This window comes from Henckelia pumila, chromosome 3 (genome assembly GCF_033568475.1).
Source record: "Henckelia pumila isolate YLH828 chromosome 3, ASM3356847v2, whole genome shotgun sequence".
Taxonomy (NCBI): Eukaryota; Viridiplantae; Streptophyta; class Magnoliopsida; order Lamiales; family Gesneriaceae; genus Henckelia; species Henckelia pumila.
The window spans coordinates 61180294-61191067 of NC_133122.1; positions in this window are offsets into that span (position 1 = coordinate 61180294).

A 10774-nucleotide genomic window follows, 5' to 3' on the forward strand; every position below is an offset into this window, starting at 1 on the left:
CCCCCTCCTGTCACCTCCCATGTTCGATCCACAGTAGCTCCCTCCTCCTCTCGTCCGAAAAAGGCTAAAATCGGGCCTTCTAAGGACAAGGGTAAGGCTAAAGTATCCGAGTCTGGGCCTCTCCTTCCTTTGCCCAAACCAAACCCCGAAGGTCCCTGGTTCTCCCACGTTACCAGTACCCTCCGCCCAGAATCCATAGAGGAGCTTAAGCTTATGGGTAACATTCCCCCGGCGTACTCGATTAAAATTCCGGGGCCCCTAGGTCGGGCTGACCAGCCGCCCGAGGGGTTCTATATCTTCTTCAGGGAACAGCTCAGGAACGGGCTTCGTTTCCCTATTCATCCCTTTTATTATAAAATTGCTTCTTTTTACAAGGTTCCCTTGAACCAATTTCATCCCAATGCCTTCCGCATGATGGCTGCCACTTATGTTCTTTTTAAAGCGAACAACTTAGTCATCACCCCTCTCATCTTTCACTACTATTATGCCTGCCGTTTCACGGAGATGACTTTCTCTTTGAATGCCCGGCAGAATGCCCGGTTTCTAGAGGATACCCCGTCCTCGTGGAAGGGATGGAAAGAGAGATTCTTTTATATTCAACTCCCTGGTGCCCGAACCAGACCTACCCAATTCTTGACGACCCTTCCTCCTCAACCCGAGCTCCCTAAAAATTATAAGTTGGAGGAACCCTACCTCCGAACCCAAGAGCTAGTGGAAAACCAGAAGTTTCCTTCAGCCCCTCTCCTGGAGAAAAAAAAGTTTGAATGATTACGGGCTGGGTGCCCGGGTAACTGATCCGGTTGACCGGATTATTGATGCATATGATAAGTCGGCCCCAGTCGCTGGTATGCTTTACTGTTACCATATATTTGCGTCTCTTATATGCTGTTTGTAATGTACCGATTTTTATCATTTTTGCGCAGCATCCCCCGCCCCGCCTAAGAAGAAAAAATCTCGACTGATGAAGCAGGCCTTTGCTCAGAAACGGGCAGCCGAGAAGGCAGCTGCCCGGGAAAAGGAAGAAGCCAGGGCTGCAGAGGCAGCGAGAAAAGCCCGAGTTCTTCAGCTAGCGGAGGAACGCAGGGCTCAACAAGGCCTAGGTGAGGAAGCTGCCACTGCAGTTGTCATCTCCGAGGTCGTCGCTCCTTCACCTTCTGCCATACCCCTGCCACTTCCATCTGTGGAGGCAGGGTGGACGAATGAGCCGGCTCCTGCTGCTGCCGGTCCTTCCTCACCTTTGACGCGGAAGAGGAAAACCCTGGAGGAGCCAGAAATGGTCATTCTCAGTGACCCAGAAGAGGTGGCTCCTTCCTCTCCCTCCTTCCCCCCATTGGCCCCCTTTTACCAGGCTGCCCAGGGATCTAGTCCCTTTGGTGCAAGGGAAAATATATTCCAAGCCGGGGCCTCTGGCCGGGGAGTGCGGATGCTGAAGGACCTCTTGACTTCGGCGGAGCATCTCCACCTCTACAACCAAAACCCAACCGTGAAGTATTTCGAGGGCACCAACCGGGTTATATCCGTAAGTTGACTTCTCCTAGTCTTGAACGTGTCATGTTTTCTATTTCTAACACCTCTGCTTTCAGGGATTGCATATGCTGGTGGACAGCTATGAAGATGCGACCAAATTTGGTCGGGTTGAGACTGATCGGGCACACGTAGAGGCTGAGAAATCTCGGGCTGCCGCGGAGTTGATCAAAAAGCTGGAACAAGACTTGATGATGGCACAACAAAGTCATGATCAAGTGGCGTCTAGTCTCCATTCAGCCCTGGAGGCGACCGAGCAAAATCTTCACTCTGCTCAGCTGGATCGTGCCCGCTCTGAAGCTGATCTAGGGCAGGCTCGAGATGCTCTAGCCACCACTACGGGTGAGTTGAGGGCAGCAGAAAACCGGGCTGCAGAGGCTCAAGTGGAAGCAGCTAGCGCAAGGGATAAAGCGGAGAAAGCAGTGTCAGCTCTGGAAACTCGCCTGAAGTCAGAGGAAGAGCTCAAAGCAACCTTCCTATCTTCTGCTGAGTTTCAAGAGGCAGTGGTGGACAGATCGTACACCTTTTTCCAGGTCGGATTTTACAAATGCCGAGATCAATTCGAGGAAGCTGGCCTATGGTCTGCTGACAAGAGAGATTTTCCCGACTTGGATAAGGCCATCGACTCCCTCCCCGCCACCCAAGGAGCTGAAAATGCGAGGGCTGCCCCGAGTCAGACAACTGCCGATGCCGGTCCCTCTAATAGCCCCGCCCTTTGAATTATTATTTGTAATTGGGCCGCAAGAGCCCCTCCTCTTATATTCTGTTGTCAATGGAACTCCTCTATTCTTGTCATTCATTATGTAATGCCTGATATATATAAATAAAAGAGTAGGTAATGCCAAGGGCTTATATATGCCTTGGGCTTACGATGGGTGCCGGGGCCTGGAACCTCCCGGGCTTATATATTGCCAAGGGCCTATATATGCCTTGGGCTTATGATGGGTGCCGGGGCTGGAACCTCCCGGGCTTATATAATGCCAAGGGCTTATATATGCCTTGGGCTTATGATGGGTGCCGGGGCCTGGAACCTCCCGGGCTTATATAATGCCAAGGGCTTATATATGCCTTGGGCTTATGATGGGTGCCGGGGCCTGGAACCTCCCGGGCTTATATAATGCCAAGGGCTTATATATGCCTTGGGCTTATGATGGGTGCCGGGGCCTGGAACCTCCCGGGCTTATATAATGTCAAGGGCTTATATATGTCTTGGGCTTATGATGGGTGCCGGGGCCTGGAACCTCCCGGGCTTATATAATGCCAAGGGCTTATATATGCCTTGGGCTTATGATGGGTGCCGGGGCCTGGAACCTCCCGGGCTTATATAATGCCAAGCCTTCTTTCATGATAAAACTTCTTCATTAATAAAACATTAAATACAAAGCATTACACAAAATACTTCTTCAAATGTAAAGCATTCCACGGTCGCTTGAGGGGGCGTCCCTGGCCATCTTGTAGGTACCAAGTATTGGCACCGACTTTTCTGATCAGCTTATATGGTCCCTCCCATCGGGCATCTAGCTTCCCTACTTCCCCTGCTGGATTAACTCTTTTCAACACAAATTCTCCCTCTTGGAATTCCCGAGGCCGGACCTTCTGATTATAGGCTCTCATCACCCGAGCTCTGTAGGCCTCCATTCTACGAGCCTCCTTCTCTCTTCGCTCTTCAATGAGATCCAATTCTTGTGCCCGGGCTCCTTCGTCTGTGTCCTCATATGCTTTAATCCGAGCTGAAGGCTGTCCAATCTCTACAGGCAAAATAGCCTCCGACCCATATACCAGGCTAAAAGGTGATTCTTGTGTTGCAGTGTGTGGAGTGGTGCGATAGGCCCATAACACACTCGGGATATCTTCAACCCAATCTTTCCCCATTCCATGCAATCGCGCCTGTAAAGACCGAATAATAGTACGATTGGTTACCTCTGTTTGGCCATTAGCTTGAGGATAAGCGACCGAGGTGAAAACCTGCTTGATGCCCATCTCAGCACACCAGTCTGCCAATTTTTGGCCCTGAAATTGCCTGCCATTATCCGAGACCAGCTTTCTTGGTAGCCCAAATCGACATACTATACTTTTCCATAAAAACTTCATCACCTTGGCCTCTGTAATTTTCGCCAAAGGCTCTGCCTCCACCCACTTGGAAAAATAATCCACAGCTACCAACAAGAACTTCTTCTGTGCCCGGGCTAGTGGAAAAGGGCCCACTATGTCCAGACCCCATTGATCAAAGGGGCAGTATGCCCATATCGGAGTCAAGTTGCTTGCCGGGCTATGTTGTATAATTTCAAACCTCTGACATCCTTCACAAGACCGGGAAATCTTATATGCGTCTGCCTGCATAGTTGGCCACCAATATCCTGACAGCAACACCCTTCGGACCAGACTCATAGACCCTCCATGGTTTCCACAACATCCCTCGTGCACTTCCCGCAAGACATATTCGGTTTCTCCTTCCTCCAAACATTTGAGCAAAGGGCCCTGGTAGGAACGCCTATACAGGCTTCCTCCCAAGATAGCAAACCTGGCTGCTTGTCTTCGTATGATCCAGGCTCGTCCTTTGTCCTCCGGGAGGCTCCCCTGAGTTAGGTACTTGACAATCGGAGCTTTCCATGTGTTTACTTGGAGGACCGGTTCCCCGGCTTCTATGGCAGCCACCGTTTCCCTTTGCAGAAGGGATTCACTACAATCACCTTCCCCCGCGGCCGCTTTCTTAGCCAAGGCGTCTGCTTCCATATTTCTTTCCCGGGGTATCTGCTCTATACTCCAAGTGTCGAAACTGGCCCCGAGCTCTTCAATCATCTTACAATATTTTATCAATTTCTCCTCTCGAGTACAGAAGGCTTTGTTTACTTGTTGAACAACCAACTGAGAGTCAGAATAAATTATGATATGACTTACCCCGACATCCCGGGCTCGTTGCATCCCCGCTATCACAGCCTCGTATTCAGCTTCGTTGTTGGAGGCCTGGAAGTCTAGCTTCACGGCTATCTCAATCTTCTCTTGGGCCGGTGAGATCAGGATGATCCCCACACCACTGCCTCCAGCACCACTTGCTCCATCTACAAAAACCCTCCACACTTTTTCTCGGCCAAAAACGGCCACCTCTGTCAAAAAATCTGACAAAGCCTGGGCTTTGATGGCCTTACGTGGCTGGTACTCAATATCATATTCTCCTAATTTCACCGACCCGAGGCATCTGGATGAGTCATAATACGCCCCAGGAGGCTATTAGTAAGAACAGTTACCGGGTGAGACAAGAAATAAGGTCTCAATTTCCGGACCGTTATTACTAGAGCCAAGGCCATCTTCTCAATTTCCGTATATCTAACTTCCGCCCCCTTCAAAGCATGGCTGACGTAGTACACAGGCCTCTGATCTCCCTTTTCCTCTTTTATCAAGACAGTGTTGACCGCCTTTTCTATAGTGGATAGATATATCCACAATCGTTCCCCTGGTTCCGGTTTAACCAAGATAGGCAAGCTAGACAGATGCTCCTTCAACTCCTGAAAGGCCTGCTCGCATTGCTCAGTCCAGCCGAACCTCTGGGCTTTTCGCAACACTTGGAAAAAATGATAGCTGCGATGAGCTGATCGAGCTATAAACCGGGCCAGGGCTGTAATCCGGCCGGTTAATCGCTGTACCTCTTTAATAGATGTTGGTGAAGGCATTTCCCGCAACAGCTTCACTTTTTCAGAGTTGACTTCTATCCCCCGTTCAGTGACCATGAACCCCAGAAACTTGCCACTTTTCACCCCAAACATACACTTAGCCGGGTTCAATTTGATCCCATATCGCCGAACTGTCGCAAAAGTTTCCTCCAAGTCGGGTAAGAAACTATCCCGGGTACTAGACTTCACCAATATATCATCCACATATACCTCCACATTTTGGCCCACCTGTTCCCGGAACACTCTGTCCATCATCCGCTGATACGTAGCTCCTGCATTCTTCAAACCAAATGGCATCACTACGTAGCAGAAAGTACCTCCCGAGGTAACAAAGCTGACTTTGTCTTGATCTTCCAGGGCTAAAGGAATTTGATGATAGCCCTGGTATGCATCCATGAAGCTCAGCAACTCACACCCGGATGTAGAGTCCACCAACTGGTCAATTCGGGGCAGAGGGTAACAATCTTTGGGACAAGCTTTATTTAAATCCCGGAAATCCACACACATTCTCCACTTCCCCGTGGCCTTTGGTACTAGCACTACGTTGGACAACCAAGTAGGAAATTGTATTTCCTTAATGTGCCCGGCCCGCAGTAGCTCTTGAACCTGCTCCGCTATCACCTTATCCTTCTCGGCCCCAAAATGCCTCTTCTTTTGTATAACAGGTCGGGAACCTGGGCTGATGTTTAATTTGTGTTCCGCCACCCGGGATGAAACTCCCACCAAATCACCCTGAGCCCAGGCGAACACATCTTTATTCTGGATGAGGCAGCCTCTCAATGCTTCCATCAACCATGCATCTACATCCCGAGCTATCTTAACAGACTTCCCTGTTTGCCCGGGTTCCATCTCTACCTCTTCATACTTGCTTTTAGATTCCTCCACCGAACAGACTTCTCTTCCCCCCAAGGCTCCTACCTTTCCATTCTGTTTTGCCCTCTTGTAATCTATCTTCACTGTCTCAGCATAGCATTTTCGGGAGGAAGGCTGATCTCCTCGAACTTCTCCGACTTTATCTCCTACTGGGAACTTGATCTTTTGATGGTAAGCTGAGGCTACGGCTTTGAAAGAGTTCATAGCCGGCCTACCCAAGATGACATTATAGGAAGAAGGTGCTTCCACTAATGTGAATCTTGTCATGACCGTCCTCTTCTCATCTCCTGATCCCAAGGTGATAGGCAGCAACATTTCCCCTTGGGGTTGGACAGTGTGCCCGGCAAAACCATATAAGGCGGTTTTTACCGGGCTCAACTCATACCCCTGCAAATCCATCTGCTCGAATGCTTCTTGAAAAAGGACATTCACTGAGCTTCCCGAGTCAACGAACACCCTTCGAACATCATAATTGGCGATCCGAGCTTGTATAAGCAAGGCGTCATTATGGGGTAAGTTTACTCCCTCCAGGTCTTGGGGTCCAAATGTAATGATTGGCCCCGCCCCCTGCCTTCCTTCCTCCACCTCTAAGCTTTCCCTCCGACTCCAGGCCTTCCTAGCCCGGTTGGAATCTCCATCCGTAGATCCTCCCGATATCATGTTAATGATACCTTTGGCCGGCCCATCTCCCGATGTTTTGTCTTTTTTTGCATGATCCATTTCTTGTTTTCCTTTTTCCCGAGAGCTGGTGGCATCCCGGGGAGGAATCGACGCCTGTGACCCCCGAAACCAAGGCACGCTTCGAGGCTTTTTTGGGACCGGCCTACCATCTCTAGCATAGGCAGTTGGTGTCTTTGCTGCAGAGTTCGACACTCACTGGTGTCATGAGTGCACTCTTGATGAAGTGCACAGTACTTCCAGAGCTTCTCCTTAGAAACAGGGGTCTGCGTGTCGACCCTTTCTTCACACATATGAACAGCCTTATCTCGGGTTCCTCGGTACGGAGCATACCGGGACAATCGCCCCATGGGATCATGGTTGTCCCTACTTCTCCCTTGTTCCCGGCCTCCCTCCCGCCGGGCCACTTTCTTTTTCTGCCTCTGAGCTTCCTCCATGTTAATGTATTTTTCAGCCCGAGCCAGCAAATCTTCGAAGGTCCGGGGTGCTTTTTTCACCAGTGATTTGAAAAATTCCCCCTCTCGAAGACCTTGAGTGAAAGCCGTGATCTTGGTCTCCTGGGCACAAGTCGGGACCTCCAAAGCAATTTTGTTAAACCTTTTGATGTAGGTTCGTAAAGACTCCTCTCCTGACTGCTTTGCTTCAAAAAGGCTATAGGCAGTTTTCCTATACCTCTTGCTACTGCCAAAGTGCTGCAAAAACACTTGCTTGAACTTGGCAAATGATTGAACACTCTGGGGCTCCAACTTCTCAAACCATCTTTGGGCAGAATCCACCAAAGTGGTTAGGAAGACTTTGCATTTGATCTTATCTCCATAGCAATGTAGCATGGCTACATTTTCAAACCGAGCCAGGTGCTCCTCTGGGTCTGTACTCCCATCGTATTCCCGGATTTTAGCCGACTTGTAATTTAGTGGCAAGGGTTCCTCTATCACCTCCTGTGAAAAAGGGCAACCCAGAATTTTGATGGGGCAAGCCATTTGGGAACCCCCCCTCCTCCAATTTCTGTACCTTTCTCTTGAGCTCATGCAACTCATCTGCCATGGACGGCTGTATTGAATGCATCCAAGAGCTTTTTTCTTCTTCTCCTTCTTGAACCTGGGCAATAGGGTTTGGATTACCCTGATTTCCTTCTTCCTCCACCGTTATGTCCTTTGATTGTGGTTGCTTTGCAGCTATCAACGACTTCCGTACCACATCTTGGACAAATGATTCTAACTGCTCCAAGGGAATGGTAATATTCCGTCCTGGCTGATGGTCTCCAGGTAATGTTTGATCATGAGAAGCCATATCTACGTCTATAGAACAAGCTTCCCACAGACGGCGCCAATGATGATGGTCGGTAAAACCAGGGCCCGGGCTATCAGGGTAGTGTTGTGGGCCTGATGTGGAAACCGGGCTAATGAAAGTGATATATGGACTGCCCTTCCTTAATCGAGATGAACTGCACACCAAATAAGGGGATAAAAAGCACGTTAGTGGGACGCCGGAGGAAGTTCCGGCGGGGCCACTCCGATGCTTAAGTTAGACTTAAAAATAGAGTGGGCTTTTTAGGAAAAATGAATATAGTGCTTTTGAACTTTAAGTGAACATACCTCTACCAATATCTGTGACCAGATATTTAAAGGCCTTGGAGTGAGAGTGTCACCCCGCAATTCCAGGGTAGTGGCCACGATCTGGATCGTGGGTGTGGTAGTTGCCCATGTTTGCCTGTCACGTACGATGAACCCGAAAAGCTAGGGTTGGTGATAATCGTGGGGATCATGCCCCTAAAACACGGGCCTTAAATAAGTCCTGCAAACCTGGTTTTCTGGGCTCCTGAGGCTACTGGGCTACCTTAATACAGCCCTACCAGTCTGGGTCATTCGTGTCCCGGGCCCCCTGGCTTACCGGGACATCAATAACTAAAGAAAGTAATTTATTAAAATAAAACATATATACACGACAACATATAATATCTATATATAATATATTACACACGCAACGCGTTTACGTTTTTTGCTAGTTATTATTATTGTTATTAATTTTTTTTATCAGTGAAACTTGTAAATATTATTATTATTATTATTATTATTATTATTATTCTTTATTTTGTTTATTTATTTTTTTTAAGAGTGATTGATGAACTTATTATTTGCATGACTACGTAATGGAGCTTATCTTTGGGATATTGATGAAACAACTAATAAACCTAAAAATTGAGACAAACAGGTATTTAGTAATTATAAAAAACTAGCAAAAGAGCACATGCGATGCGTGTATAATGTTGATATTATAATTATCAAATCATCTTTTTAAAGAATAAGAATATTGTGAAATTTCAGTCAATAATGGAAGAGTGAGAGAGGAGAAGTTTATGTGGAGAAAACTTTCAGAGGTTTTGAGAAAACAGTTGTGTTTTTTACATTTTCACAGTGGTGTGTTTATACGTATCAATTGGTTAATAAGAGAGGTTGAACCTTTATAAATAGTACTAGCAAAAAACGCACACGCGTTGCGTGTGTAATATATTATATATAGATATGATATGTTGTCGTGCATATATGTTTTATTTTAATAAATTACTTTCTTTAATTATAATAATATTATATATATAAAATGAATGAGATGTAAATGAATTTTTTTTTCTATCCTACTAAAAGAGGTGTATACAATAATTTTTCTAACTGTAAAACAATGTAATAGATTATTTAATCTCGAAAATCATTGAAAATATAAATTTGGTTTCCTATTAACATATTATATCGAACAATTAGTTTGTAAATGACAAACATAACAAGCAACAATTTGATGTAAAATGTATGCCAATTACTTTTTGTATATATATATATATATATTATACATTTTACAACAAAAACGTTTGCAGCTTCAACCTTTGAAACATAAAAATGCAACATTTTGAATCTTGATTTTAAAATTTCGATAAAGATTACCTCAAATCCAGGTAGCAAATTATGGGATTTGGCAATCTTCTTCAAGAAAATCATTCAAGGTCCCAAACATGCAGATGATGATGTCGTCCATTAAATTTCATTCTCTAGTGTCCTGACAATAATGATGATAAAAATGATGATAAAAGTTTGGATTAAAACCATTTAAGCTTAAAACAAATACATCGAAAATAAAGACTATTAACATGCAATTGAAATTAATATATAATATTTTTCTAAACAATTCGACTTTGTGACATCAATCAAAACTAAAAAGAATGAAGGTAGAAGTTAAATAACTTCCATGTATAAACAGAAATCGAAAGCAAAAATCATAAATGTCAAAATCCTATATGAAATAAAATTATTTCACATGATAATAAATATTTATGAATGTGTAAAACATAAAAAGTAACGTTTGAGTATATCATACATAAAAATGTGAGAACTAAAAAATGAAACGTTCATAAAAAAAATAACATTAAATGAAAGAGTATATAAAAAAACAATGTTGTCTAATTGTTCCATATGTTTAATTATACATAAAAAATAATTATCGAGAGCATATCATACAACATTCGATACATTTGGCCACAACCTTCGATCTCGATGTTTGTCTTCATGCACCAGAAAAGTAAAAAAATATATATTTTTAGTTGTGAAAATAAAATTTTCATGGAATTTTTTTTTGAAAACAAATAAGACACATTCATAAAATCCAATAGGATCTCTTTGTAAGAAATGAATTTGAGTGCACGAAATGTCATAGATTCAGAAGTCATTAATCATCGTTACTCATTGGAAAACCAAAAAAAAATGTGAAATGTAGGATGTAACTAATCAAGCATACTATGATGAGGTAAACTAAGACCATAAATAAGTAATGACAAGCTTCGTCTCTGATTCGGATGAAAATTTGTACCTCATGTTCTTCGTAAAAAATGATGTGATGGTGAAGCCCAAAACTCCATCTCTGACAGAAAGACAATCAATCATATTGAACGTCTTCGTTTTAACACCTCGACACACCATAGCGGTTTTCAAAATTAATACTTGAGAAAAGAGATTTAAATTTCAGAATTCAAATCACAAATCAACAAC